Source organism: Lichenostomus cassidix, chromosome 1, assembly GCF_008360975.1.
Source record: "Lichenostomus cassidix isolate B80296 chromosome 1, HeHo_3.0, whole genome shotgun sequence".
In the NCBI taxonomy this organism is placed as follows: domain Eukaryota; kingdom Metazoa; phylum Chordata; class Aves; order Passeriformes; family Meliphagidae; genus Lichenostomus; species Lichenostomus cassidix.
The window spans coordinates 107151342-107177335 of record NC_139479.1 but is presented as its reverse complement, the minus strand read 5'-3'; the positions used below and the strand labels follow the sequence as shown (position 1 = coordinate 107177335).

Here is a 25994-nt window from a genome sequence, read left to right as displayed (position 1 = left end):
AATATGGAAATATTGAGAGTGACAAGGGTAACCACATCACTAAAAAGGCATAGGAGTTGTTGTAAGTGTTTTTTTTAAGGTCCATTCATAAATATGAGGGTTTTTTCCCTTTGGTTTAGCTCTCTTACGGTAATCTATTTCCTCAAGTGAAATAAAAATGAAGGCTTCCCCCCCATAACTCCCAGCAGTGAGTTTGAATCCTAACACATTCTTGAGGTTATTCTGAACTTGCCCTCTTTGTAATTTGTTTTCCTACCTTGTCAATTATGCATGCATTCTATCTGTATCTCCAACCACAGACAAGCATGATTAAATAGAATTATTTAATGGACTTTATTATGGTTGCTCCTTTACCTAATGAGACACGAGGTTATGAGTTTAGTCCTTGTTATTCTCCTCTTACAAGGTGACATAAGCAGAATATAATTGGCCAGATCTTTTACCAGTATAAATCAACTCCATTAAATCAAAACCAGTTTACATGAGCTACAAGACTCTTAACATGAAAGGGATTTATCCATAGCAAGATGACACATTTAATTAGCCAAATTATAACTGTATGCATATTATCACATGAAATTAAAACTATTGTTCACTCAACAGAAGAAAATTCTTTAAACTGTTTTGCAGTGTTAGATTTCATCCTATTCCTGGTAAAGTATAACTCCTGTTGGGTAATTTGATGTATAGACTGCTTCCCAAAGACATGCATGAGTCACTGTCTGGAACTCGTCCTTTGAAAGAAAATCATCAGCACTTGCATAGAAAACCATCTCCATCAGTGTTTCCTTCCTCAAATTAAAGATAGCCAGCTTGGCAAATGCTTAGAGTTGGCTGTCAAAAGGTTTGACAGACTTAATAGAGCTACAAACTGAGTGCCAAAACAAAAATGGATTGGAAGATTACAGCAATCTCACTAACAAGAGTGGGACCAGACCAGTCATACATCCTAAAGATACATTACAGAAACCAAAAGTCATTTAAAACAGGTAATTGGATGCAAAGCTATGAACAATGTAAATCCCTTAAATTCTGCTAGTTTAGTCTATCATTACAAAAATAAAAGAACATATCTCACAGTTTTCAACTCAACCATAAAAAAGAAGACCCTGCAGGAGCAGTAGGCAAGCACAATCTATTTTCTCTACATCTTCCCTTCTCACACAGAGCTGTTCTGTCTCCTGGTCCTGATTAATGAAAAAAATAATTAAAAATTTCAAGATAACATACCCTTCTAGGAGTGTTGCTTGGGTGCTATTCAGGTAGCTGAACTCAGAACCCATGAAACATGCTGAGCTGCTCACTTCTGCCAAAACATCGGTTTCATGATGGACATAATAAAAATATTCATTTCTTAGGGATATTCACCTAAAAAATTCAAGGCTTTGGGCACAAAAAGATTAGGAAATCCAAAACTCACAGTACTGAAATTAAGCCCTACATTTTGCGTCTATGCATTTTCAGGCAACCGTGTCCTTTTTGTAGGATTGTTTGGGAAATTTGGATTTCCTAAATGTGGATATGCATTTCGTGTTTCACTGCCTTTATCTGACTAAGATTACTACATGATTATGTAAAGATTTTAGCTGCCTACATAGAGTTGCAAGTTTATTAAACAAACTATATTCCAGAACATGCTAACAAAATGGCTTCCTAAATACACTGTTTTTAAAGCAGAGCAATCTTAGCTGTACTGAATTTTTGCTATCTGATTTGGAGTGGGATGAGCTTAAAGGTGCAACAATAAATCTCCCCAAATAAATGTAGCAGACTGATGATACCCAGGCTATATCATAGAATCTGTTTCAATCACATTTTCATATCTTATTTAGGATAATCATCAGTGTTAGAAACTGATTCCCACTCAATCTAGGATTTACAGAAAAAGAGCCTTTATCAGGAGAAGAAAATGGCCTTTCAGGTATTCTTCATATTTGAAACAGGGGAAATTTCAACCTGCATACAAATGGCAAACAATTAAGTCTAACTGTACCTATTAGCTAGACCATCTGAAAGAAATATGTTTTCTAAGCAGAGAGCCAAAAGCACTGCAGAAGAGAAAAAGGTTATCTTTCAGAGGGAAAATCCATACTGTCCATAACCATCAAATAGCAATTAAAGTAGCAAACAAAAGACAGCAGATAGTAATCATGAAATGGGAAGAATATATCAATGAGGCTGACAAGCAGCTCTGAGATTATTCACTACAACATTTTGAAAAGTGTTATATCTCTATTTGTCCTGAGTACCAAAGGTCTATATTCAAACTGTCACTCTAAAGACATTAAAAAACCCCAAAAAACCTGAGGACACTGAAGAGTCTCGAGCCTCTTTTAGGACTCTTGTCCCCTCTACATGACAAGCTCTAACAGAAAATAATCAAGGGTTTCCCCAGACTAATTCCTATCTCCAACAATACAGCTGTCTTTCCAACCAGATGAGAAAGAACTCAACACCTGCATTATGAACCAAGAATTATTACTTGTTGATACTATTACTATGAAAGCAGCCACAGTAGTTCTAATTAGTCATTATAAATTAATTTTAACAATATAGATTAAAAAGGTAAATTATATGAGACATGCCATTAAATAAGAGCATATCATCTGAGGAGAGCTGTGTGATACTACTCAGCTACCTAAAGGGGGGTTTTATTTGACTAGGGCAGTGTTCTGGGGAAACACCTCCTATGGACAGCTGTTTTTCACAAAAAATACATTTGAAAAAATTTGCAACCTGTGCTACATAGAAGAAATTTCAGCCTTAAAAGATAGTTCCCAGAAATTCCTACCTTTCAAAACATCCCTGTTTATCATTAACCCCTCAAACGCATGATATGCTCAAACTGCAATTTCCCTCTCTTAACCAACAACATCCCACAGGTGATAGGGAGATGGTGATTTTTTCTTTGTAAGTCAGTAAAAAAGGCAAAGATGTGGGTTAACACCTCCTTGTAGATGCCAATTATCTATCCCATGGACTAAGCAACACAGCTAATTAAGTTAGAAAAATTGTTTTCAACTGGTATTTAGTTTTAAAGATTGCTGTTTCTCGTTCAGACAGGAAGAGCAGATATCCCTACAAGCTACAGATTTTCATCCAGACTACACTGGTTCATCTAAGATTCTACTTCCAGCCAAAATCTGGTAGAGCATAACAGCTACTGTGGTACTGCTGTTGCAACCAAGTGCTACATCAATTTCAGAAACCTAATTGACCTGAAGATGTTAAACCTCAAAACACACAGCAGTAAAAGAGGCAATTTTAAACCAAAAGGGAAATGAAAGTAAATATAAACTGTGAGTCATAGCTACCATGCTGGTGTGCTAACAGACTGGGAAGAGTCAGATGGAAATGGGTGAGAAGGAAAAAGAGAGCAAAAACAATTCCTTAAAATAGAAAAGATGCATCAGTTAAAAGCAAACTGTTCAAGTGAAAAGCTCTATCAGAATTTAGAGGGGAAGAATAGATAGGGAAGAAATAGGAGTGAATTAAAAGATAAAACTAGAGGCCACAAAAAAACCAAAAGCCCACATAACTAAGATTTATTTCACTGTGGTCCTCCATTTTGTAGTATCTCTGGTACAAAATTCAAATGAAAGCTAATACATTAACTAAGGAAAATTATTTATTAATTTTGTCTCTTTCAATTTTCTGTTGTTGAACCCCAGGACTTGAAATCTCTTTGGCCTATCTGGTTCCTGAAAATATGCAGGTTCTCTCAAACAAACCTCACCAGCAATGCTTACGTTTGCTAAAATTACTTTCCCTGCTACTGTCTTGGCCCCTTTTCAAGCCATGACATGCACTGGGAATTTTGTCAGCACCAGTTCTGCAGTATTATAAGAAAAATTCTCAGGACAGTCCATTTCTAGGCAGGACAGATTTCACCTAAATGAAGACAGTTCTACACTCCCCTCACTCAGACCACTACACCCATTAAGATCTCATTAGTCAGCCAATTGCCTCATCCTACTTAAGATATTAAAGGAATGAGTGGGTCATAAAATCCTCATCACCACACATTTGTATCAGTATATCTTGCAATAGTGTAGTTCACACCCTCAGATGAGTAACAGCTCCAACTTCATTGTGCTTGTTGAGGAGAACTCCATTAAATCAAGGTCATTTTGGTTCAAAATTATAATTTTGGTGTCCATCAAAGCAGGTTATATAATTTCTCTGGACCTTTCAGGTAAGTGTCTGTATCCATGGAAACAAAAACATGTAATAGAAGGGCAAGGGCAAAACGTCTCCAAACCCCAGCAATCTACCTTTATGCATAAATTATCATAGAGAAGGCTCAGGACAAATCCCTCTGCACTACTGACCATGAGAACTCTTTAACTCACCTAAAGCCCCAAAACTGAAAAATTCAGTATGTCTTTCTCCTCATTTCCTTCTTCTCTTGTTTCTTCCTTATTTCAGGAAAATTCTAAGCTTTAAAGCAAAAAATTTCAGTCTCAAACAAAGACCACACTAAATCTTGCACCTTGAGTTCTGATCTGCTTTTTATAAAGGTGCATATACCTAAAATCTTGCACACTAATAGAGTAATGACAGGCTGAAAAGGGCTGAGTTTTATCTACTTCAAATAGAATCACTGATGAAAATCAATTCTCTGCCTGTATTTTAGGCAGAGCACAAATTCACCCACTTTACCAGCCTGACCTTAGCATTAATCTATTCCAGATGCTTCAGAGGAAGGGACAAGGGAGTCCTAACACACACAGTGGATTAGCAGCACAGTGAAAGAGGCAAAGTAGAGGCAAGATGAAAAAAATAAACAGCAAGATGAATCACACTGAAAAAAATGAAAGAGAAAAAATAAAAATGGAGAGGCAGCTTTCAAAAGCAAAGATAAGTACACTGAAATTTCTACCTTTTTTAGAACTAAAAGGTCCCTCCTGGGAGCTTCTTTATACTTTTCTGCAAGTACTTCAGAAAGCAAATTTAGCATAAAAATAGACGCTGCAACCAAAACAATGAAATGTTATGATTGCAGTGAAACTGCACTATTATCAATGCTCTAAAATTATTGAAAGGCATTCAATTTTTATCTCAAAAAATCCCACGTAGATTAAAAAAGAAAGAGAAAGCCACAGTCACCATAATAGAAACATTCTAGCCATCAAAAAACAAACAATGTGGGGAAGTTTTTTTAGCCAAAAGATTTTAAGCAAATATAAGATCTTTTAAATCTATTGTAAGAGTGAGAGTTTTGTTTGTTACCCTTGATTTTTTTTTTTTTTTTTTTTTTTACACACAAGGAGGTCAACATCACAATAACCCTTCAGGACAGAAATATTTAAAGAAGTACTCTTTAACAGTCTGAAAGAGTCACTAACATGTGATGGCTCAGCAGCAAAGGGCATTAACACCTTCCCCAAGTGCCAGCAGTGGCTTCAGAACATTCCCATCACCTGCTGTTCTGCAGGGCAAGAGGGTCCAGGACAGAAATAAACCCAGTTATTCCACAGAATATCAACAGACTTTCACCTTCCAGGAAGATCATACACATCACAAAATTTTTCCAGGTTTTAGCCCTTTAAAAAAAGCCACAAAACAAAAGAGCAACCTACTCAACAGTATATTCCTAACTTCAGGAATAATTAGTTCAAATTTTAACTTTGAGGCTTGTTCTGTTTTCTGCTGGGATAGAGTAAATTTTCTTCTTAATAGCTGGTGTAGGGCTGAGTTTTGGATATACTGTGAGAAAAATATTGGTAACACACTGATGTTTTAGTTGCTGCTGGGCAGTGTTTGCCCTAAGTCAAGGACTGCTCAGTGTCTCATGCTCTGCCTGAGAGGAGGAGCACAAAAAACTGGGAGGGAGCATGGCTGGGACAGCTGACCTGAACTGACCAAAGGGATATTCCATGCCAGGGACCATCATGGTCCAGGATACAGGCTGGGGAGAATCAGCTGTGAGTGGTTAATCCCTGCTCAGGCATCAGCCAGAGGGTGCTGAGCAAGTGGGTTGTGCACCACTTGTATTTCTTGCATTTTGTCTCTCTCCCCCATCCTTTTTTTGCTATTATCATTAGTATTTTTATTAAATTGTTTTTATCTCAACCCACAAATGCTTTTTGCTTTGGGCTTTTTTGTTCATTTTCTCCCCAGTTCTCCTATTGATCTCAGCAACAGGAGGGAGAAAGTGGTTGTGTGGTATTTTGTTGCAGGCTGGGGTTAAATCACAGCAAGGCCTTATTTCCCCTCTTCTACAATTCTAACTTTCAATTAGATAGGATTCAAAATTATAATTTAACAAGACATTTAAAAAGTTGACAGCGGTACAAAGTTAACAAAACCCAATGGCTTTCAGCAAACATAGATTTTTCTGTTAAGAGTCTGTTATAGATCTAAATTGTTTACAAAGCCTCAGCAAATACATTTGAGTTTATCCTTATTTTTTCTTTCTTTTCTTGATCAATAGCAATGCAAATGTCATCCTTCCAAGAATAAAAATGCCAAGCTTGGTTCTCTATTTATGCCATGAGATAACCAATTTTCAGTTTTAATCTGCAAAGCAATCTTGCTTATTTTTTCAGATTTTAGAATCACCCAAAGAAGAGAGAAAAACGGTGTGCAAGAGCAAGTAAAAAGAAAAGCCCTGAATTTAAACTGTAAATCCTCTCAAACAGATCAAGTCAAGTCTGACCTGTTTAAAGACATGATTTACAGTTCAAAGGCATTACAAAATTAATTTTTTTTAAAAAAGATTATACCAACCAGACAGATACAGCTCACTACATTAAGCATTCCCCTGGAAAAAATGTTTTAACTAGTAGTAAAACTGTGCTAAGACAAAGGAAGGACTACAGCACTTGCTGGATATCTGTTAGAGAATACCATATGATCCTTACTAATATCCTTTTCCTAGTGCACCTGTAAAGAAGGAAGTTCATACAAATATTTGAATTAACATTGGAATGGGAACTGTATCTCAGAATTTAACCATATTCCTGATAATTCTGTGATCTAGTTAATAAAGGCCAAGGTCTCAAACACAAGCTTTCTCACTGATTCTGCATTTGATGAACTAAAGCAATCATTGATTCACTCCTCCATTCAGATTTCCAGTGGAATAAAATACCATTTCTATAAATTTTTCTGAGGCTGGTAAAAGCTAGCTAAAAGTTGCTAATTAATACTGCACACACAGGAATGAGAGGTTGTCTTTAACCAATTGAACCAGTAAAAATTTCCCTATTTTCACCTTCTTTACACTTACAAGAGCTTATTCTTTCCAGCTCAATCTATGGGGTGATATTTATTCCTGAACTTCTTGAAGCACACAGGTCACAGCCAGAAAGCCACTCAGAGAGAAGATTCTCAGAAATGCCCTAAACCACTGATGATTCCAAAGCAAGGACAGGTCATGAAAGCTTTATCAAGTTTTTTCAAGGGCAGGGACACCTTCCCCAGACCAGGTTTCTCAGAGACTCATCTAATGTGGATTTCTCAGACTCATCTCACCTAGCCTTGAGCACTTCCAGCAATGGGACGTCCACCAACCACTCAGGGAAATCAGTTCCAGTATCCAACCATGCTCACAGAAAATGAAGATCTTGTTTGCCTTCTAAGCCATCAACCAGTTTTTCACCTTACTCATGACCTTTTTGTGTAAGTTCTGCATTTCTCTGCCTTGGAGCAACAAGAACAGCTCTGGACCTCACACCTTTCTCCTTCCTGCCCTCGCTGTCACCTCTCAACTCCTCGCAGCATCTGATTAAAAAAGGACAGAGAAACCCATCAGCAGCCCCAACACGCTGGTCTGGGTGGCTGCTGCGCTCTCAGACTGCTGCCACAAAGGTGATGCTCGGCACTTCTGCTCTGTGTTTTACATCTTCCTCCCCAACACTTCCCAGCGTAACAGAAACGTGAGAGAACTTGCCGCAGGGTTGGATGGATGGAGGATTTTCAGGAGTAACACAGATGCACGTTGACAACTGAGCTAGCACAACAGGCAGGCAGAAAGCTTGCTTAGAAGTGTAATATGCTCTTGTCCCGTTCTGCTGTGAAAAGAGGGAGGCGGGAAGAATTCTTTTAATGGATTTCTAGGACAAAAATTGAGCGCGAGCACGGCAGTATTATATCTGAGAACTATTAATTGATAAAGGGTAAGTGTTCCCACCAAAGGGGGACAGGAAAAGGAACAAAGAGTGGAAAAGAGAGGCGGAGAGAGAAATACCGGACACATCGCTCCCGCTGTACCCCGGGCGAGGATTTGGCAGATGGAGCTGGGCGCTGCGAGAGTCTGCGCGGCTCCCGTGGCGGCTGGGCGCGATTTCCGAACAGCAGCAGCTGCGTGTCCCTGCCGTGGGCGAAGAGCAGGAACAGGACTCGAGGCGGTCAGGGTCGGAGCACGGTGGCTGCAGGCAGGGTGCAGGCAGCTCCGGGCTGGGTGCAGGCAGGGTGCAGGCAGTGATGGCTCCGTCGGGGAAGCAGCGAGCACGAGGTTGTCGCGGTGACGGAGCTGCCTCGGGCACGCAGCGAAGCGGAGCAGGGCACGGGCAGACAGGACAGACAGGGAAGGAGCGAACTGCAGGGAGGAGAACGCGAAGCGAGGAGAGGGCAGAGCTGACCCGGGCAAGTCTCTACTCCCTCCGAGAAACCCAAAGAGAATGGCCCGGGGTTGTTTGGCAGTTCACTGCTTTTATGTGCTGGGTCCTCCTATCGCATGCCTTCCCGCGCACTTTCCCCGGCCATCCGGGGCTCTGTCCCACCAGCAAGGGTGTCACTTGCAGATCAGCAGCGGAAGGTTCCTCTCTCCTGATCGCTGCCAGGCGAAGCCTCTCAGGGGACAGAGCTCCCAGCACCTCCACAGACCCTACGGTAATTTTTTCACCTCATGTATAACGTATGTTGAAGCATAAATAAAAATCAGATCCATCTCTCACACATCCCCTATTTGCCTTGAACAAATAGGGGAGCAGAGCCACCAAGAGATAATTGCCATCATCCATACCTCACAGGGTAAAAAATGCAAGTTGTGAAGATCAAGTCTGCTGGTTCTGCAGGTGTTTTATGGAGTTTTGTCACATGGTGCTATAGTTTGTTCTGCTTCAGTCTTGTGAGCCACATTAAAATAACTTATACTCATTAGTTAGAGAAATCTGAAGTTATTACTGCAGCTGGAACAGAAAAAGATAATTTCAATGGCCCATCCGATATTCCATTAAAATTTGTAAGTCCTAAATTCTAAAGTAGCCCAAGTACTCTTACATTGAAATATTCTTTCCTCTTTTCAGCCCAAATACTTTTATACTTATTTTGCCTTAAAAAAATGTAAAATTAATGTGAAAAAACCATTATATTCAAAGTGCAAGAAAATAATAATTGATATTCAGCTATGACAAAATGCATCTTGAAATTTTCATATTAAATACAATTTAATATCCACTATTAGTTAGTTAACCACTAATAAATACCCACTATTTTTACTCAAGTTTCTAAACTAGTCTTCTTGCAAAAAGCAATTTTATATTACTGAAATCCAATTTTCTTTTATGTATTTATAACATATATTAAGACTATCATAACACAATAGCACAGTGAAAACATTTCAAATCAATAACTGCAGTCACTGTCTTGCTGATTTGTCTCTTTTTCCAAGTAGGAAACGATTCACTTCAGTACATTTTGGCTCCTACTAAGCCAACACATGATGTACATGGAAAACAATATTTCCTGAAATATTTTTAACAGGTCTCACCAAGAATAGGAACATTTACAGACTTGCAGAGAGATGTCTGGATATCAAGAACAGATGTTACCAACTGGGTTTCAGTTCTATGCAACATAAAAAAATCTTGCATGAGCTGGTAAAACATTTTTCTCCAGCAGAAAACCCTAAAACCAAGTAAAAACCCTACAAAATGGCATGTTGGACATATTCAAATGTCACCTTTAAAAATAAAAATGTATATAGCATCCAGGATTACGCAGTGATTTATTGATAATTTTTAGATTTAAATGTTATTTTTAAGTAGAAGAGACAAATGAACATTTAAAAGATTTGCACGTAGGTCAAAAGGTTATGCAGAAACTTCTGATAAATTTCTAAAATGATCAAATGGTCTTTGTAAGAATTTCCCAATATGTTATGCACATTCAAAACTCTGGCTCACAAAAGATGTGTTAAGAATGATTTCTGAAGGGAATTTATTGAAGTAATTCAATTCAAAGGCTCTCCTGACACAGATGCAACCTAAAAATAGGCTTTGCTGAGGAAGAACGTTGGTCCACTATCCCTGAATTTAAACATTAGGAAATGGAGTTCTAGGTGTTTTTATAACTTCTCCCAAAATACCAGACAAACCAAATGCCAGATTTTTGACAAGAAGGGTTTAAAACTGAGTGGTGGAACGCATCTTTCTCAGGAACTAATAGCCTGTACTAGAATTGGTCAAAAGGTTAGCACAGAATTAAAACATGCAGCCCATTTTCGACTTAGAAACCACAGTAGTCTTTACTAATACCATTTGTTGATAATTTTCTTTTTCTTTATAAGAAAAGAATCCTAGCCAGGGTAAGAGTAGCCCAAGTATGGACCTCACTGTTCGTTTCATATATGAGTTCACACATATCTGGTGAAACCCAGAAACAAGCTGCCCAAGGAGGCTGCAGACACCTCATTCCTGGAGACATTCAAGGTCAGGCTGGATGAGTGTCTGAGCAACTTGACCCAGTTGAAGAAGTCCCTGCTCATTGCAATGGCAGTTAGACTAAGTAACCTTTAAAGCTCCCTTCCAACCCAAACTATTCCACACTTCTATATTCCATTTCCCTGAAAGTATAATTTTACAGTCAGTTTTGACTGAGAGGGCAAGGCATCTTTCAAATGGAATTGATAACATTTGGTATTTCTTAACTCTGGAAACTTTGCAGTTGCTAAAACTGCATTTCAGTTATTCTTCAACATTCTTCTGCCTAAACATATATTAGTATTCCAGGATATATGGAAACAAAACACAGATTTTAACAAGATAGAGACCCTAACAAGAAAAGCCAACACGTTCTGTACACACCTACCTTCCTTTACTTCCTCAAAAGTAATATCCTAGTTGATTTACTGCATTTATTTTCCTCTGTCCAATGAGTTCAATGGATATTTGTAGTACAATATACAGAAATAAAGAGATATATAGAAAAATGAGAGATCCCTGCTAAGCTTGTTACACACTTGTGAAAAAAAAATTTGGAGACACAATATGTTGTATGCTTAAAATAAAGGCAGCATGAAACCCTTGGGATTTGTTCCAGCTGACTGAGCCCAAGATCACACTTAGTGACTCACTGGAGTGGCAGTTTCCATGAACTCGCTGATAGTAAAACATCTGCTGCCCCAACACCTGGAATTTGTTCTACATCACAAACAGAAAACTGATGCAGTCAATACCATGACAGCTTTGAAAAGAATTAATTGCACAGTGAGACAAATTCCATGCATTTCACAGAAGTTACTAGTTCTTCCCAAGCATGTGATCAACACATAGTGAAAATACACTTACACACACATATTTAGACAGTTGTCGTGAAATTCTGCACTCCAAAACATTGCAAAACAGTTTCCTTCTGATTATGATAGCTAAAGAATTACCCATTATTTCTTGTGAACAGCTTGTTTTAGTCTCCCCTCTGTCCAAGTTTTCATAGGCACATTATGATGAGTGAAAAATATTTCATACTAGTGGAATGGATGCCACCTTCCATTGGTCTTATTTTTCTTTCTCTTATTTCTTTGAAACAGATGTTGTTTGCCTTAATTTAACTTCTAAGATTGAAAAAAATACTCTAATAAATCTAGAAGGGGTTTTCAAAGTATAATTTAAATATCTGTCTCAAACTAGACAGTATGCAATTCATTCCTTTAAATAAGCTTATGTTGGCAATAAAAATCAAGAAAGAAAAGTAAATGGTGGTGTAATGCCTGAGGGAATATTGAGTTCAGTTGTGAAACAATAAAATTTCTTTCCCTTGTGAGTCTGAGATTAAAGGCTTGTGGGTTTTGTACAATAGCCATGAGTAATATATAGAAGTGACTTTTTCTTCTGCATGAGATTCTCCTCATGCACATCTCTCATTTCTTCAAGATAATTCAGACAATCAGCAAGTCAAAGACAACAGATCTCACTGTTCTTAGTGTTAAACAGATAATCAATACTCCAAGGCTATAAAAATAAATGTTTGAGCTTTATTAAACTTAGGAGACTGCTGGTGAGTAGCTGGAAAATAAAACATTAGAAGTCAATTAGCATAATCATTATAGCAAAATATTTGCTTTTTGCTCCACTGCAATACTGAACTATAAAATAAGTGAGCCTGTAAGCTCATTGTCACAGCCATGTGAGTATTATATATCTATTTAGCACCAATAAGAATAAAAATTTGTAATGCAAATGCAGACTGAGGCAATCTACATGAAAATCCAATAGAAGTTTGGTCATAACAATGAACTGAATCAAACAAAGCCCAGCTCATTATGATGCTTTGTTTCAGTTGTTCTCTCATGTTGCAGAAATTCTTGGGTGATATGGGGGTTGGTATGAGCCATGCACTCCTGAGCCACCCAAGTTATTAAGGGATGCAATAGTCCATTAATGTGTATTAATTGAAACTACTTAGTGTTCACAAATAAACTGCGTGATTAAGCATTTTAATGGATCTGAGCAAAGCACTTAACACTACAGGCTTGAGTCTCAGAGCCTGCAGATCTCAGATAACTCCCAGATACACTGCTTATGTTTCTTTTTATAGATGTTTATTGAAAAATGTTAAAATTGCTGAAGTAAGCAAGTCCTACTAGGTTTAAGATCCAAATTCAGTTTAAATTCAATCAGCTGATGCAAAATTTTACAAAAAAAGAATAAAAGCAGCCAAAAAAGGCTTCTCTGTACATATTTAAAGTATACCAAAGTACATATTAAATCTTTAATAAGCTTCAGTCTTCTCAAGTTTATTTCTGGTGTCTGTGAACTCAACAACTGAAGCTTGAGTGTGACAAAGATTAATCTGTTCTAGGCAAGATTAGATGTGAAGTTCTTGTACCAAATATGCTTCTGCATCTTGTTTACAAATTTAGCTTTTGAAAATGTCTGGCTCGCCAAGGGATACTTTTATCCACATCCAGCTATTGTGCAATGCCACATAAAGAATAATCCACATCAAAAATAGCTGTAGAGGCCTCCAATGAGCTCCCACGAAATGGTGGGTACAGAGGGTGTTATACCCCAGCTGGGATTCAGCTGACTTGGCAGCAGCTCTGTTGCAGCATTTTCAGCATGGAGAACAAACCACAGAATCCCAGATTGAGTCAGGTTGGAAGGAACCTCACTGGGTCACCTGGGCCAACCTCCCTGCTCAAGGAGGGTCAGGATGCTGCTTTCTCATTCTGGATGCTATTGCTGACACGTGGTACAAGATAGTAACCTCACCACTCAAAAATGAAGTCTTTTTTCCCCCCCTTTTCATCCATTAAAATTTTATTTGATATTCTACAAAACTAAGTTTTAGGTTTCAACTAGCACAAAGGAAATGTGTGTTCCAAGAACTGACATAAAACGAGCAAAATAGATTTTTGTGTTGTTTCACCAAGTAATGGAAGTACCAGCATTGATAAGAGTAATCTCCAGTTATACATCAAAATAGGACAGCTCTTCTTGTAAAATTCATTGTAAAACTGTGAAAACCCAACTTTGCAGAAAAATTTTCCCTCTTCTGCCAAAATTTCTGTTCAAATTGAGATTTCATGTTCTATTGTAGACCTTAGTTTAACAGTTACTTCAAGGATTTCCCAGATGCTTTATTCATCAATCATTTCATCACCTCCAGCAACTTGACTCTACCTAATCTGTCTATCTAAAGCTTTTAAAATAGGCAGATATGGTTTTCATTAAAATACTTTTACCTAAGTGCTGAAAGCACCAGTAAAATTCAAATTAGAAAAGTTCTGAAAAAAGGTTTGCTAATTAAGGTTAGAATTTGCAGTACTCCTACTATTCCTCTTTTGTTCGAGTGCCTATGCCCCAGTTGTTACATCTCTAATTTCTTTCTCTGCCATTTAAAGTATTTTAGTTGAGCTGCCAAAATCCCTGCATACATGTATAACTTCAGGCACAGGTGCCATAATATCAAGAGCAGTATTAGTTATATATACCTGCCTCATTTTAACTCACCTAAGTTCACTGCATTTGTGCAGGTGAAGGCAGGAAGTGAGCCAATACCAAGTTTTCCCAGACTATTCTCTGAGTAGATAGTAAAAATCTTATTTTTACATGTTTATACAGACAGAAGATTTAAATTCAGCATGTATGTAGGAACTATATTACATAAAGAATAAATATAAACCTTATTGAACAAAGTATTTCTATTAACATTTTTCTCTGAGGAGACTCTACTAATTCAAGTTCTCAGTCATGGTCTTCCTACACACAGCACAGTCCTAGAACATAACCTGCTCCTCAGGCACTGCAGTTCTGTGCTTATTCCTCATTTACTAACTTCAAGATCCATCTCAAGACAGAGAATTGTTACTTTTCCCCTCATATACAAAATACTCACTGCAGAAGCCATCATTAGGATTACTGTTTTCATCATTTGTTGTGTCTGTGGTTTTAAAGAGGAAACTTATTTGTATCTCAAGTATCACCATGGGCTTCACATCATGCTCCATTTCCTTCCTCAGTCTGGACATCATCATTTCTTACCTCCTCAGACACTGGAATTCAGCTTGTCAGTGCTCCTCGCTGTTCAGTTTTCCTGCTGAAGCCCTGAGAGATCATGTTTGGCTCTCAGTAGTCATCATTCATCTCCTCAGCCTGTGCTCTCTCTCTGCTCAGTGTGACCTCTGTGAGCAGGCAGTCCAGCAGGCTCACTGCCCATCACAGCTCTTTCTCTCTCTCTCCAGACTGATGTTGGAATTTTTTTTTTTTCTCCTTTCTCTCTTTGTTCTTTACCCCCACCTATCACTCACTGCTCGGGATGCCTCCATTTCCTTCCTAAAAAATCATGGGCTGCTTTTAGTCACTTTCAAAACCCACTTGAAAATCACCTCTCCTGCAAGCTGGAGTTTCAGTTCTTGATGTCCCAGGAGCTTCCCTCACCTCCCCAAGCTGTCAAGTCTCTCATCATCACTACAACTACAAGCTGCCAGTGGGAAAAGCACACATCAGGTTTTTTTAGTAGTGTCAGGGCTTAGTTCTCCTCTAAATCTTCACTGAAGGAAGAGTTGTGTATTTGACTCATGAGCAGATGAGCACATCCTTACTGCTGAAAGGTGTGCATGGGTAACAAGCATTTTACAGAAGCAGAGAATAAGTAGTACTTCCATAGTTACAAAATCTCCTTGGTTTTAACTTTCAGACAAGTTTACATGATAACAGTTTTCCAGCAGCCTTGCAGGCCGTGTATCTCTCTGCCTTCAGATCTCTGTACTACTCTGCATCATTGTTTTCAAATCCTAAAAAGACTAAAAGTGGCAGTAAATGAAAGACAACAGAAAATTAATCATTGATTTTTTGCTCAGATGGAGTTGTGTCTCATTTTCATGCTATTTGCCTTCTATTCCCACAAGAAAAAACCAAAAAAACCCAAAACCATAAGGTTCAACATGAGCAAAAGAGAGCAAAGAGAAATTTATCTTCATTTTCTAGATACTACCATGAGAGGGAAGAAGAAAAGCAGACATCAGAATAAGCGATTATATAGTTATAACATGTGGAAATAGGAACTTCATCTTTAAAATATCACTTGTTATTCGTGTTCTGCCCATCCTCAAAATCACCCCAAACAACCCTAATTATGAAGAAAACTTAGCAAAACCAATTATCAGTCTCCTACCAAAAAGCACCTGGTAACAATAGCTTCAAATTTTGGCAAGCTGATAAAATATCTCCTGGACTCAACAACCTCATGTTTTCACATAACTGGAACCCAGGGAGCCTTAAACAGCTTTTAATTGAAGAAGGAAGAGAAAACAGCAGGGGGACAATTAACAGCATAATGTAGACAAACACATGCATATTTTTAAAAGTCATCTTAAGTCATAATTGCACACAGAATATTGGGGTTTGGTACTACTTGGAATATCACTGAAATTAATATCTTGGCTCCATGTCACTACCCCCCCCCCCCCCAAAATCAAAACCTAGTGAAAACAAGAAGCCTTTCTTCTTTTAGACTCATCCCTAAAAATTAGACAAAATTTTGAGAACATACAAACCCCTTACAAACATGGGCTTCTCCATGTAGCCCAAATACAGTCTGGGCTGTCTTTCCAGAAGCATTAATTATTATCTAATGCACCAAATACAACACTCAGTAACAATATCTAATGATTCAGCAACCCTTGAGCACCAAGCACCGTCCAAGCATTCATACATATTTGTGAGGATGAATATCAAAAGAGCAGGGAAACAGATGTGGAAAGCAGAACATGATCTAATCCAATCACCTGACAGAGATATAGAGACTGCTTACTGATTTCTGGTGAGTTTCTGATATATCAAACTTAATCAAGTTTATCAAGGGCTCTTTATCAAACACTTGTTAAAAGATTTGTGCAGAATAATAACAAATATGTCAAATTAAGAAACCTTTTTGAGGTGTTTGGGATTTTTTTAGTTATTATTTCATCACCTAACAAGCCTAGTTCCTGGGAGCCCTTCCAGATACTGTGTTGTTCATTTTCATCCTTTAAAAAACATATTCATAGTCCAGGTAAACATCTTGATTCGTTTCCTTGTCCTTTCTGTTTCCAGTTTTTGTCCTTGCCTCCCACTGTTTATTCTGTGTTTTCATGTCACAGAAGTACCTCAGACAATGAAATCCATTTGCCAGTTTAATAGAACTCTTAATATAAGCTAGATTGAACTAGTTTAGCTAAGGTAACTTCATCTTGACCAGAAGGAGCTATTCCCTTCCTCCACAAAGTAGCAAAGGATTCTCTCCTCAAAGCTTCCAGATTCAACAAAGACTTTTATATTACAGCAACATAAATAAAAAAACCACAGAACCAGCCTATATTAGCCACATTCTTACCTGTGCATGCTCTCAGCTACAACACTCCTCCAACAAGCACTTTCAACCCTTCTCAGCCCCTCCATCCTACCCCTTCCCTCCCATGGGTCTCCCTTAAATTTTCCCAAACTAAAAGGAAACACCTGCACACATCAGCTGTGACTTAATCAGTATTTTCCCATCACTGATTCATTTCAGGAGGTTGGTTAAGAACAGGAAGACCTTTTACTATCTTCTAGCTCTGGATTCATTCTTCTTATATGTCATATGGAGCAGTTAAAAATAAATTCTAGGTTTTGAAAGAAAGATAATGTCACTCAAAGGTAGCTACAACACCTTCCCATTCATGCCTGTCTTCCTGTTGACTAGGATAATGTCCTCCTACTTGTTAAAGCTCTTAAAAACCCCCCAAACTACCAAAATCTTTCTCCTGTCTCATGTGTACAGACCCTGCAGCTAATAAAAATTTACTTTCCATTTCAAACATTTTTTCTGTATATAAAGAATGTACAAGCCATGATTGAGCAGTGGCTGAGAAACCAAGAACAAAATGATGCAGAAGCATTAATGCTCTACTAGGGAGATACAAAGGAAATGCAATGTAAGCATTCAGTGAACTTTTTTGGCTCTTCTAGAGTTTGTGTGTTCAATAGGAAATTGGTGTTTCCCTAAAAAATACCTACCTTTTTGTTAGTTAGATACTCAATTCCCTGCCTAGAATATTGCCTTACCAAAATATTGTTGACCAACAGCTGAATGCATAAATTGGTGGGGAAAGAACTGCCCTCTACATTTATCAGTTTTAATAAAAATCTTCCCATTCTTTCTCTATTTCTGATCAACAAGAATGTGAAAAAAAGATAGGACTTCATTTTATATCCAGCAGTAAACTTGCTGACATAATTATTTTGTATGCCAGCGCCTTGATACATCCACACACAAACAAAAACCAAAGCACTTCACTAACTTTTTAAGTGTTGCATTGAGTTCCTGACAAAATCTCTCCTGCCATACACATTTAGGGGCCTTTCAAATAGGATCAAGTGTGGCTGGGGTGAGTCATCCTTTACAAATCATTGATTCACAGGATACACAAGTTCAGATGTCTGCAGTAGCTCAAAATCTTATGTACACCTGAAGCCTTTTGCTATTTTAGTGGATAATGTATGTGCTTTTTACACTGTTGTTTCAGTTTATACTGAAACCAGCATTATCTACATCACATAAAAAAGAACTGCACTGTTTGAGTTTTGTATATCAACTTACCTTGATGTACTTTAAATTGGAGGAAAATTGTCAAGGTTTCCTCAAGTGTTGAAAGGAAGACTTGATGACCAAGGAAGCACTTTACCAAGTTGGTTTCAAAGTTCCAAGTTTTCCAAGTTGGTGTTTCAAACAAAAGTCCAAGTTTTCAAGTTACTGCATCTGTCAAGGTCTATGGATGTGAATGAGACAAAAAGCCAGCTGCATCAGTGGGTCTAGTTTAAGATATTGTATCTTTTTATGTTTACTCTCTTAAAATCCAATGTGATATAATCTAGAACTGATATCTTCCATAGGTCTAATTTTTTAGGCATGCTTTTTTAAATTTAAGTAGAAGCTCCTTCAAAACTATTTTTAGAATAACCCTTTGAATTTCTTTATCAGAAGGGAAAAAATATAGAAAATTAAAGACACCAGTGTCTGAATCAATTTTCTTCAATCTTTATTCTCCTCTTCATTTGGCAATAGGAGCAGTTGCTCCCTGACACTTCACTTTCCTCTGATAAACACTTCTGAAGTTTTTTTCCTCTCCTATAGTTTTTGGAGTGCACTAACTCATTTAGCTTTTTCCTGACATTATCTTTTCCCTGCAGCCCTCACTAAGTGAATATATGTAGCTTTCCTATTTTTCACGTTTACTTCAAGCTCGCTTTAACCTTCAGTCTTTATTCACCACTACAGCTCATGGCTTTTTCTTTGCTTTTTATATGTTTTTGGGTTTGGTTTTTTTTTTAAGTCCTGAAAAAACACTAAGCATGTAGCTTATAGAATGACCTTCCAATGATCAGGTCTCCAATTTCACAATACATGTCAATGGATAATACTACAAAACTACAGCAGAAAATTTCCAAACACTTGGAAAACATCCAAACATCCTCCTACACATTCCAAAAAAAATGAGGAACAGAAAGCCTTCATTCTCCCAAAATGTAGGAGGCACATAGAGTTGTGATCTGCAGCCATTCCTTCCTGCTAATAACAGATGTCAATGAGACTGAAAGTGTATTGGGCTTTGGAATAAAAGGATTGTATGGGGGGGCTACATATGTGACCCTCTAAGGGGATGAGGTGCTGAATGACTGCTCCTCTTCAATTACAGCCTTCATGCACTGCATCAAAGACAGCTTGAGTTCATGAAATCAGTCCTTAGTCCTACTCCTGTCTTTCCTACACCTTTATTGTAAGAAAGCTTGTTGTTTTGGTTTTTTTTTTATATTATTGCCTGCTCTTAGCTACAGAGCAATGTTTCTGTTCAATACAATTTTTGTGTGTATGTAGGTTTGTGCATGTAGTTGTATGACAAGGGGGAATGTCTTTAAGCTAAGACTAGGCTTTGATTTGGTATCAGGAAGAAATTCTTTACTGTGAGGGTGGTGAGGCACTGTCACAGGTTTCCCAGAGAAGCTGTGGCTGCCCCATCCCTGGAAGTGCTCAAGGCCAGGCTGGATGAGGCTCTGAGCAGCCTAGAATAGGGCAAGGTGTCCCTTTCCAGACAGGGGTTGGAAAGAGGTGGTTTTTATCATTCCTTCCAAGCCACACCATTCTCTGATTCCCTGATTCTATTCAATTCCTTTTTGAAATCTCATCTTAGTCCTTCTAAATTTTCCTTTCTCCATTCCCTTTCTTTCCTTCCTACATTTTCTGACAACTCATCACTAAATGTACAGGATGTTGTAATACAGCATACTTGAGGAAAGTCCAGCCCAAAATTCTAGAACTTCAAAACCCAGTTTCTCCTCAAATGTTCTTTAGAGACCATTCTACTGTTTTCCTTGCAAAATTTCCCTACATTGAATTCCTGCTTTCATCAGTAGATTCCTTGTGATAGTTGGGAGGCATCTCTTGCTTTTATGAATGGGAAAATTGAAAGGAGGAAGTCCCCATTTTTCAAATTGCTTCATCCAGAAGTGATGAGATGGCAGTCATCTCTCAGACTTTTCTCCAAATAGACTACTGAATAAGAATAAAAACAAGAAAAAAATTAACTGCAAGAACAGAAGTGAAATGTGGATGCCACCACCCATTTAATGTGGATGCCACCTATATTTGGGGCAAAAACAGGACACAAGGATCTGGTGAGGTCTCTTATGGCTTTTGAGTGAGAATAAATTCTAGTCTTTCTCTAGTACACTCAAGCAATTCCTGCCTATTTACACTTTAAATATGTCCATGTGCTTTGTATGATTTCTGATTATTCTTGCTCTGGGAAAGGCAAAACAAGTTTGCCAAACATGTGTAATCCTTTTGCACAAGACAAAGCATTAAAATGTCAAAAAGAAATCTCAGACATAACTCTCTACAACTGGATCTAGGAATTATTTGCCATTTACTTGCATTTTTATACCTGAGGAACTCAGTGAAGTATCTTCCCAAATATTACTCAACTTTTGACAGAATTTGTGTTGTTATTAGACAATAGATACATATAATTTTTTTCCATGCTGAATAATCATTACAAAATGTTCCCTGTGTATTCAAGCTATATGAATACTTCTACAGAGAAAATAAATATTATATTTGACCAGGACTTTGGGTCAAGGGGACAAATCTGCTCATTGCCATTGACTTTGGATCAGGTTAGCACAGGGTGCTCATTCTGTACAAGTTATTTACCTTTATGCCCTGGGTTTTATGTCATACAAACATAGGTGTTACCACTTACCTTCCTGTACAGGAATGCACGCTTTGCTGATTACCAGATATAAAAATGTAATGCTGATATATGACAGCCACAGTTTGCTTTACTACCTCCCCATGTCCACATAAACTGCAGGCATTTTCCAAGGGCAAGCTGGAAGCCAACATGTGTCATCACACATACTGACCTTGGGAACTATTCCAAAAGGAAACTCTTCCAAATCACCTTTGGCTGGTACATCTGTAAAAGAAGATTCTTAGAGATCCAAAAAATACTGAAATGTACTGTATCAGTTCTCTAAACATGTGTTGCATATTTTCCCACTGCATTCATTTTCATGATTATTTATCATTGACTTTTACTCTTAAACTACAAAGGAATTTCTAAACACATTATACACAGCCTTGTTTATGTCATGTAAAGCACTATACATATATTAGACATAAATTCATGCAAACAAGGAATGTATAAGTGTACAGACATTACTATTATTATATTTCAAAGAACTTTGGTTAGCATAATGTTTTATTTATTTGCTTGTCTTCCATCAAGCTATTAGCTGGAGTGATAATTGATCAAGCAATTGCATTTTAATTGTGGTAATAGAGCAGCTTTGTGATTTATTCCTCTTTGTTTTGTTTCACTACAAAGTAATCATCTTTGCTCAGATGTTTAACCACCCACCCAATTTATCTATTAAAACAGTTTCACAGCCATATTCCATTAATCTCTGTGGGCTCTACAATGGGCACAGTAATTTCTCTCCTTCACAGGGCAATTTCTTAATTGTGATAGTGTTGGTTATTGTCTCCTTCATCTGCACTTACACTAATCCGCTCTTTCTGTTAAATTTGCCAATGATTTCACAATACTTTGTTCATACAATAGCCCAGAGCCTGTTATCTTTTAAACTGATGTTAATCAGAAATCTCCTTAAGGTGATGATGACAAGTGTAAAGAAGTAATGAACTATGAGAGGCATATCCTGAATTCCCAGGTAAACACAATTTGTCCCAAGTAGACCTAAAGAGAAACAAAAGCAAAGCAGTGAAAGAGTATTTGGTCAAAACTGCAAACAACTACAACATCTTTCTTTACAACTTGTATTTACTAGTGTGATAGTCAGCTGTTTTCAAAGTAACATAAGTGAAACTTAAATTTCTTCTATTTAATAAGGCAAAAAAATGTATGGGTAATTACAGTGACAACTGAAGATGTGTATTCATAGAAGAAATTTATTAATTGTTGTAATATACATCCTCTGACAACAGAAATGCTACTTGTTTGTAGCATTTATCTAAAAGATTAAATACTCAAACCAAAGCAGCAACAGATTTCAAAGAACAGAGACTTAGAGACTTCTTGCAACAAGATACAAGTTCTTACAGATGCAAGGTGTGAGGTAAATCTGAAATGCAGCATTGAAGACCAGATTTTCATCCCATACTCATCAGCATTTCTCATCAGAGTCTACTGATGCACAAAATGCTGATTTCCTCCTGCCCTCTCTGCTGCTCTGCTCCAAGGCACAGAGCACTTCATTCAAAGAGTGATCCTGAGAGTCCAAGAGTTGTTTAAACACTCAATTTTCCTCTATGTTTTATTTTGTCTCGTCTCTTTCTTTGCATATACCTGGTGAAATAATGGGGTAGTGGCAAATAACCTTTTGCTGTATGTATGACTTGTCAATATTATCTATATTATATATCTGTATCTTGTAATATCTGTATTAACTAGACTGTAAGGACTCTGCCATATAAAAGACACCTTACAGGGGACCTTTTGTCACCTTGTCACTGATTTCCAGTCTTCTGTGTAGGACAAATGGCATGTTTAGACTTTCAACTGCATCATGTTATTGCAGGCTTTATTCCCAGACAATCTTCATACACTATTTAAAAGACTTCACTACATACATAGTTTTAAGCTTATTAATGGTTATTATCTAAATGAATGCTTACTATAAAATATATATTATCTACAGGCAGTAATAGAAGTTTGCCTACATGTGATACTCTTCTGTATATGAATGCTTACGTTGTTTTCATTTCACAATTATGTTGACCTATGTTGTCATTATCTCACATTTACTCTCCATGTAGCAGTCAATACTAAATGCTGCATCTGTTTTTTGTTCTGCTCACTGCCTAGATTTTCAAATGGGGTATTTTCTCTAGTCTAATGTTTCTTTGCATCCAAAAATGGACCATAATTTAAATATCATTAATTGTCTGTCTTTGTGTTCTATAATGGAGAAAACTTACCCTGATAACTGTTTTTTTTTTACTTTTATTCTCTTTCAATTGGGAATAAGTTGCTTAATTTTAAAGAATGTTTGTTTACTGTCTTTGCAGATGAGGAGCAGATGTGCCCTTGGAAAAGCCATAACTTGAGAAAGAAAAAAAGCATAGGTAAGTGGAATTCAATGAATAATTGATTACTGAAGTAACTACATAATTATCAGGGAACGTGACGGATAATTTTGACAGCGCAGGAGAAGGGGGAAGGAAAAAAAAAAAAGGGAAAAAGGGTGTAGACAAATAAAGCCTGTTTTCAAAAATCAGCCCCCTTTCTCACCCCCCAGCGCACAATAGCCCTGCGAGAGCAGTTGGGGCAGGGAGATGGCATGCCATCCGCCCAGAACGCGCCTGTCCCCCGCTCGGGCGCCGCGCCATGTGTAGCGATGGGCGAGGTGACGAATCAATGGAGCGGGCAGGACTCGCCCCCGCCGTCCCCCAGCCCGTGCCCGCCCCGCAGCCGCCGCTGCTCGGCTTTGTGGCTGCCGCCCGGCGCCGGGGCTGTAGGACCCGGGGGGCTCCGCCGCCGCCAATCGCCGCCGCTGCCGGGCTCTATTTGTGTGCAATGCCTCCCGCTCCTCGCCCGGAGAGTAACGCGGAGAACGGGGCCGAAAGAATCCCTTGCCGGAGGAGGATTTGATTTTTCCAGGGTCCTGATAACTGGGAAGAATCGGGTTTCATCCCCCTTTTATTCAAAAGTCTGCTGAACAGCTTGTCGACTTCAGCGCGCTTCCTCTCTCTCTCTCTCTCTCACCCTCGCTCTCCCTCTCCATATAAATACACGGAGCTCTGTCCTCGCCCTATGCAAGGAAAGTTGGGAAGGACTGCCTGGATGATGGAACCGCTAGTTTTCTGAGAGCCGCCTGATCCCGCAGGGTGAGTGCCCCAACTCCCGGAGTGTCTCCCGGTGCCGGGCTCGGGGCGGCAGCCGCAGCATCGGGATGGCCTCTCCCCTTTCCCGGGCACCGGCACCGAGCGAGGGAGGCAACAGTTTCCCGGAGGCGCCGGGAGAGGTCACCGCGGGAGCGGGGATGCCAAAGTGGCCAGCGCGCAGGGCTGGCGGTCCAACAAGTTTCCGTGCGGGTACCGCCGGCGTGCGCCGAGCCGGGAAAAGTTGCCGCGGGCTCTGCGGGATGCTCGCCCCGCTCTCTCGCCGCCCTCGGGCTCGGGTGTGTCACAAAGAAGTTTGACCGGCATCCCTCGCCGTGCCCGGGAGATGCCGGGGTGTCTCTCCGGCTGTCCCGCCGCCGCGGGCGGAGGCGGAGAGGGGCGGAGGATCCGCGCCGCAACTTCTGGCGGGTCGGGGCTCGCAGCCGGGGCGAGGAGCGCCGGCTTTGTTTTCGCCGGGCTTGCAGTAACCTTTTCCCTTCTGGTGGGGATGCCGCCGCGGAGCAGCGCTGAGCGGGAAGCGCCCTCATCTACCGCGCCGATTCCCCGCGGGGAGTTCAGCGGGAGGGGGGAAATGTGTCTATGTATTTGTTCGCGTGTGTTCATGTGGATATGTAGGTGCATGAGTGTCTTTAGGGATGGGAAGCGCGGCACCGGAGGGGGATGTGACAGCTCGCCGCCAGCCGTGGGCGGGGGAGAGCCTCTCTCTGTACGCAGGGGCGCTGCGGCGCTCGGAGGGATGCGCATCCCGCGGGTGTGCGGCCGCCTCCCCGCACAATGGAGAGCCCCCGGCGCGGGGAGGGGGAGCAGGAGGAGGAGGAGAAGGAGGAGGAGGGAGGTAGTCTCCCGCTCCGCTGCAGCAGCTGCTCCTGCTGCTGCAGTGCCGCAGACCCGCGTCGCCCCCGCCCCGCGGCTCATCGCCCCCGCGGAGGATGCTCGGCGCCGTGCCCGGCCCGGAGCTCCGGGTGGTGCCCAGCCGAGGGTACCGCGCCCTCGTCGCCGCTGGAGGGGAGCCGGACCCCGGCCCGATGCGGGGAGAGGCTCCCGGCAGGCTCCCCTCAGTCCCTGCCCGGTTCTGCCATGCAGGAGGGTGGACCAAGAGCCGCTCCTTAGGTGCAGGGCTGGCAGCAGGAGTGTTGCCGCACCTGAGTGTGAAGGCATTAAAAAAAAAAGACATACGGAGAGAGAAGTGCAAAACACACATGCCAAATTCAGGATGCAATTAACTTTACCTATAACACGATCAGAATCCAAATATTTTTCTTTTTTCCTTCACGTTCATGGGGATGTATTAGGATTAATTAAGGATCGATGACTGAAAAATGGATTTAAATGGAATTAAAATGTTTTTTTAATTTCACTTTCACATTTTAGATATATTCCTTTTTTGAAGTTGCTGGTTGTGCTGAGTACATTGAAAATCTTTAGAAGCTTTTTTATTTTCTTTTGAGGAAAGAATGTTTTGTGTCATACCCAGGCTTCACAGATGTGTAGGTAGAAGGGACAGTTCTCTAATCATGCACCATTGTGTGTAGATACACGTTGAGGTTCAATTGATAGGCAAGAACTGGCATTTGTGAAGGTTTCTTATTAAGTTCACCCTCTTCACTTAAGGAAAAAGAAGGCTTTGTTGTATGCAGTTTGTAGCCAAAAGAGGTTAAGAATGTCCTGTGGCATTATGGAGTAGTAAGGCTAATCTCCAGGTATCATATCTGACTTTTACTATGTGCTGCTTTTCTTCATTCATTTTTCATTTGTCTGCATGTGTGTTTTCTACTTAGATCTTGCACTGCTGTACATTCCAGGGGCATTACAGTGCCATAAAGATACTATAAGAGTGTGGACAGAGACCCAGCTTTTGGTCATTGGGGGCAAGGAAAGAAGGC

General features: G+C 39.6%; 2 long non-coding RNA genes across 2 annotated transcripts in view; one reads left to right on the top strand and one right to left on the bottom strand.

Moving 5' to 3' along the window:
• Positions 1 to 17120, bottom strand: part of LOC146445496 (uncharacterized) — a 19274-nt gene extending 2154 nt beyond the window's left edge. Inside the window, exons 1-4 of the long non-coding RNA XR_014855192.1 lie at positions 17044 to 17120; positions 8972 to 9137; positions 7612 to 8018; positions 4883 to 4971 (exon numbers count right to left, since the gene is read on the bottom strand). This is a non-coding gene — a long non-coding RNA (uncharacterized LOC146445496). The remainder of the gene's footprint in view (positions 1 to 4882; positions 4972 to 7611; positions 8019 to 8971; positions 9138 to 17043) is intronic.
• On the top strand, positions 8629 to 25994 carry LOC146445495 (uncharacterized). Its single transcript, XR_014855193.1, has 3 exons — positions 8629 to 8838; positions 23278 to 23334; positions 25914 to 25994. It is a non-coding gene; the product is annotated as an uncharacterized LOC146445495 (long non-coding RNA).